This window comes from Phytophthora infestans, genomic scaffold, assembly GCF_000142945.1.
Source record: "Phytophthora infestans T30-4 supercont1.18 genomic scaffold, whole genome shotgun sequence".
NCBI lineage: Eukaryota > Oomycota > Peronosporomycetes > Peronosporales > Peronosporaceae > Phytophthora > Phytophthora infestans.
In genome coordinates, this window is record NW_003303741.1 from 2292118 (window position 1) to 2298117 (window position 6000).

Genomic DNA, 6000 nt, shown 5'->3' on the forward strand with positions numbered 1-6000 from the left:
GACCCACGTAGATCTAGCTCTAAAACAGTCTCCACAATCGCATTTCTCTCTTCCTCCTCATCAGGATTTTCAAACTTCACACTTTTAATCCATGATACCAGCGCCTTTGCCCCACGAACAACGGATGTCATGGAATGCCATTGCTGCATAAGTGCAATATCGTTTGCCCGAAATGTCCCCACCTTCAAACTCACCACGGCAACATCGTCATGGGAGACATCCCTCCCATTGTTTGCTTTCTTGCGGAGTATCACGTTTTCAATTGCAGTGATACACTTCTTAACTAGCGCAACTACAATTAACGGTTCATATATATATATGTTAGTTTCAGTTTACACAATAGTTGGTATCGTGTCGTTGGTAATTGGTGCAGAATTGGTATGTGGTACCCGAATACCAATTATAGCCCACTGCTTACCCATTAAACCAATTTTAAATCAACTATACCAACGCGAGCACAAGATAGCAAACTTACCAGGCAGAACACCACGGACTTTGGTTTCACATGCGTCACTTGACGAATCGGTAAGCAGCTTCGCCTTGGGACGCTTGAAAACCGCATCTGCATGCATTAGTTGGAGACCGCTAAACACGTCTTCAATCTCATAGAGCGTAATTGCCTCGTGCAGCGCAAGCTTGGCGAACTTGGCGAGCGTAACATCCCCTTGAGATAATCGATCACATGAAAGTGACACAGGATAATAGAAGCCTCTGGAAATTCAGCCTCGAGTGTGGATAGCTCGGTAAAATCCTTGTCAATAACTATGACTTGGATTTCCTTCCAGCATTCGTTGTTGATCTTTAATGCAGAAATTGCGTTTTTCATGTTCTGTTTAGTTTCACCATCAATCAGTGTGAAACAGGCCAATTGTCTTGTCCGGCTGTGGGGCAGGTCGTACAGCTGCACCGTGCTGCGCTGCGTCGTTCGTGTCTGGCAGCCGATGACTCACTGAAATGTACTCTTCTGTTGGCCGACAGAAGCCACTTAGTTCCTGCGCCGGATCGTCCACTCACGTGTCCGCTCCTATTTATATTCAGGTAGCTACTAGCCGACTTGCTAATACTACTTCGAGTCCTTCTACGAATTCTCACACTCCTGCCTTCGTCCGTCTCACACAACGAAAACGTCGGGTTGATTACGTGAATATTTGGAGGGGATTCCACGATGCCTCTGCTGCAATTCGTTGCGTTGCGCTCATCAGACACTGATCACTGAGACATCCGTCGTTGCCAAATCTAGCAAGCTCGGCAAATTTCACGGACACTCCACGAGAATTAACAGACCCACGTAGATCTAGCTCTAAAACAGTCTCCACAATCGCATTTCTCTCTTCCTCCTCATCAGGATTTTCAAACTTCACACTTTTAATCCATGATACCAGCGCCTTTGCCCCACGAACAACGGATGTCATGGAATGCCATTGCTGCATAAGTGCAATATCGTTTGCCCGAAATGTCCCCACCTTCAAACTCACCACGGCAACATCGTCATGGGAGACATCCCTCCCATTGTTTGCTTTCTTGCGGAGTATCACGTTTTCAATTGCAGTGATACACTTCTTAACTAGCGCAACTACAATTAACGGTTCATATATATATATGTTAGTTTCAGTTTACACAATAGTTGGTATCGTGTCGTTGGTAATTGGTGCAGAATTGGTATGTGGTACCCGAATACCAATTATAGCCCACTGCTTACCCATTAAACCAATTTTAAATCAACTATACCAACGCGAGCACAAGATAGCAAACTTACCAGGCAGAACACCACGGACTTTGGTTTCACATGCGTCACTTGACGAATCGGTAAGCAGCTTCGCCTTGGGACGCTTGAAAACCGCATCTGCATGCATTAGTTGGAGACCGCTAAACACGTCTTCAATCTCATAGAGCGTAATTGCCTCGTGCAGCGCAAGCTTGGCGAACTTGGCGAGCGTAACATCCCCTTGAGATAATCGATCAAATGAAAGTGACACAGGATAATAGAAGCCTCTGGAAATTCAGCCTCGAGTGTGGATAGCTCGGTAAAATCCTTGTCAATAACTATGACTTGGATTTCCTTCCAGCATTCGTTGTTGATCTTTAATGCAGAAATTGCGTTTTTCATGTTCTGTTTAGTTTCACCATCAATCAGTGTGAAACAGGCCAATTGTCTTGTCCGGCTGTGGGGCAGGTCGTACAGCTGCACCGTGCTGCGCTGCGTCGTTCGTGTCTGGCAGCCGATGACTCACTGAAATGTACTCTTCTGTTGGCCGACAGAAGCCACTTAGTTCCTGCGCCGGATCGTCCACTCACGTGTCCGCTCCTATTTATATTCAGGTAGCTACTAGCCGACTTGCTAATACTACTTCGAGTCCTTCTACGAATTCTCACACTCCTGCCTTCGTCCGTCTCACACTCACGTACGTCTCCTCGCTCACGTACGCTTCCTTGCTCACGTCCGTCTCGCACTCACGTACGTCTCCTCACTCGTGTACGTCTCCTCGCTCACGTCTGTCTCGCAATGCCTCGTCAACTCGCCGCACTCGTGTACGTCTACTCGCTCACGTCCGTCTCGCAATGCCTCGTCAACTCGCCGCACTCGTGTACGTCTACTCGCTCACGTCCGCCTCGCACTCGCCACTTGTGTCTCACGGCGCAAGTTCCCAACTGAGCCAATCTCGCGGTCGTCGCACGCCCTTAAGTGAGTCCAAGCTCTGACGTGCTGGCTGACCCAGTGGTACTGCAATGTCACTCACTTCGTTCTGGCCCCCTACATTTCGCATCCAAACGGCCGTAAAGCCAGTTCTGCCCGTCCGGTCTTCCATGATCGCGGAGTCGGACGTGAACCACCTGTGCTGCCGATCCACCGTTGGACCATCTGCGTCGTGGCTCACACCAACCGCTGATTCGCTACACGCCCTCCTCCAACGCAGAGTCTTCCACGACTCTGCCGGCTGCAAATAACTCGTCATAGACACCGCTGGATACCCAGGCGTTGTCGCCGTCGCTGAGACTGCATCGCCCTTTTTGCAGCGGCCGCAGCGCATACTCGAGCACATAGTACCCGGCACTGTTACGTCGCTTTCGCCTTCGAACTTCCACCAAAGGCCCACTCGACTCTCGCAGCTCCATCTCGTCTTCAGCTCCTCTTGCTTTCCTCTTTCGGCTTCCAGCAGCCGTGGCTGCATGGACATGAGCCGTCGTTGCTCCAGCAGACGCTCCTGCCGTCTCGGCATTGACGTCACGCCCACCTTGATCCTCGGGCCGGTGGTCTTCTTGATCTTCATCGCCTAGCTACTCCACAATGTCGTTCGTCGCCCGCTTCAACAGGTCCACCGGGTAGTGATACGAAATTAGAAATGACACGTGAGCTATAAATCGCTCCGCCTCGCCGTCCTGATCCTCACGCTCGATCAAGAAGTTCTCAAACCCAGCGGGCTCAATGATTTTCATTGGCCCTGCCCACTAATGCACAAATTTCGTCGACTTAGGGCCTCTGGGAGGCCGATACATCCACACTCGGTCACCTGGCGCGAACTCCCGCCGATTCCTCACGTTGCGGTTATAATACCGCGCCTGTCGTAGCTGCTCACGTACCCGTGCACGCTCCGCTGCCACATGACTCCGTTTCAACGCCACCAACAATTGCCGGTGATACCCCGCCAAATCCCCTGCTTCCGTCACCTGTGCCCGCTGTAGTAACTCGTTCGGGCTGCGCAGCCCTCTCCCCATCATGAGCTCGTTCGGGGACAGCGCCACCGTCGAGTGACGCCCGGAGTAGTACGCATACACTGCAAAAGAAATCCACTCCGCCCAATCGTTCTGCGCGTCGGTCTTCATGTAGGTGGCCACACAATCTTTCCAAGTGCGGTGAAACCGCTCCACGAGGCCGATCATCTGGGGCCGGTACGGCACCGGATTGATCTGCTGTGCCTGCAGCAGCATCACGAGCTGCTCAATCACTCGTCCTGCCAGCTCCGGAGCTCCATCCGTCAACAATTCTCGAAATACACCAAACTTCAACACGACCTCGTCCATGATAAACTTGGCCACGTTCTCGGCCGTGTGGTGCCTCACCGCCTTCGCCACCGCGTAGCGCGTCACATACTCAACAGCCGCTATGACGTACCGCTGTCCTCCACCTGCAACCGGTAAGGGTCCCGCGACGTCAAGCGCCCAACGATCACCAACGTCTCCGCCTCTGATACTCCGCAACGGGGGAACTACTTCGCGCGGCTTTGCCTTGCGGCTACCGCACTCTTGACAGCCACGCACCCATTTCTTCACCTCTCTTCGCAAGTCTGGCCACCAGTAATGCTGCGCGATCCGCTCGTACGTATGGGGCGCCCTCAAGTGACCCGCCCATACCGAATCATGATGAACCTTAAACGCCACTGGCCAAAGTTCAGGTGGCAACATTACTCTCCGTCCTCGTGGCGTCTCTACTGTCGCCAGCCCGTGTCGAAGTTGCACCGGTACGCCTCGATACTTGCCATCTTGAACTGCTCTCTGCACCCACTTACTACGACGCTGCGCCGCGATCACAGCGTCATCCGTCATCTGTAGCGTTGGAGGCATTCGCTGCTCGTCCGTATCATCATTAACGACCGGAACCTGCATCACCGTCGTTTCCCATTCCGATACCGCCTGCTCTCCCGAAGGTCCTTGAATGGGGTACACCCGTTCGTTCACTTCACCAACCGCCGCTCTGGACTCCGACTGCTGCTCGTGCGCATACGGCGTCGTTGTGCTTCGTCGTCCACCGATTTCTCCCCTCTCTACCGCACGGGCTCCTTTCCGTCGCGCCGTCTCCTCCGCTGGTTCAGCCTCATTACCTCTTTCTCCTCGTTCGCCCGACTTGGCGAGTACCCGCGACACAACTGGTTTCGCCACCGTCGCCGCTGGCCACTTCGCTCTTGCGTCTCGTCGCGCTCTCAGCCCACCCGACCACTTCGCTGCCTTCGGACCGGCAGCGACTGGTACATCAAATCTCACCTTGCGCCGCACCAGTCGTTTTTTCGGACTACTGCCGGTGACTGCGCCCTCTCCAGCACCGCGTCGTTCGGCACCAGGCTCCACTTCCCCAGATTTCTCAGCACCCTTCGCTGCCACTGCTGATACTCGTTCGTCACCCCTCGTTTTGACTCGCGCTGGTTTCACCGCCGTCTCTGCAGCTACTTTCCGCGCTCGTCCATCGTCTTTCAAGTCGGCTCGCTCCGGGTTCACCGCCGTCTTTGCGGCTACTTCCGGTGCTCGCCCATCGTCTATAGTTTTGGCTCGCGGCGGGTTCACTGCCGTCTTTGCAGTTACTTCCGGTGCTCGCCCATCGTCATTCAAGTCGGCTCGCGGCGGGTTCACTGCCGTCTTTGCAGCTACTTCCTGTGCTCGCCCATCGTCTTTCAAGTCGGCTCGCGGCGGGTTCACTGCCGTCTTTGCAGCTACTTCCTGTGCTCGCCCATCGTCTTTAGGTTTGGCTCGCGGCGGGTTCACTGCCGTCTTTGCAGCTACTTCCTGTGCTCGCCCATCGTCTTTAGGTTTGGCTCGCGGCGGGTTCACTGCCGTCTTTGCAGCTACTTCCTGTGCTCGCCCATCGTCTTTAGGTTTGGCTCGCGGCGGGTTCACTGCCGTCTTTGCAGCTACTTCCTGTGCTTGCTTATCGTCGTTACTAGCTGACTTACCTGCCGCCGCCGATTGCGTGGCCTCCAGGCGTCTTTTGGCTGCTCGCGTGAGAGGAGGCGCCGTCACCACCGCTGGCCTCGTGTCACCACGACCACGCACCTCCCTCTCCGCTAGAGCCTCGCCCCGCATCGGCGGCTCCCAACTTACCGTCATCTCCGTTGCTGCCGCCTCCGCTCCCGCCCGCTGACCATCGTCGCCGGCCGTCGTCGCCACCATCCGCTCCGCACTCGGCAATCCGTCCATTGGAGTAGCCGCTTCCTCCGTCCTCGCGGCCACGCCGACCGCCGCACCTACCTCCGATGCTAATTCATAGGCAGATCCACGTCGTCCTGCCCGCCG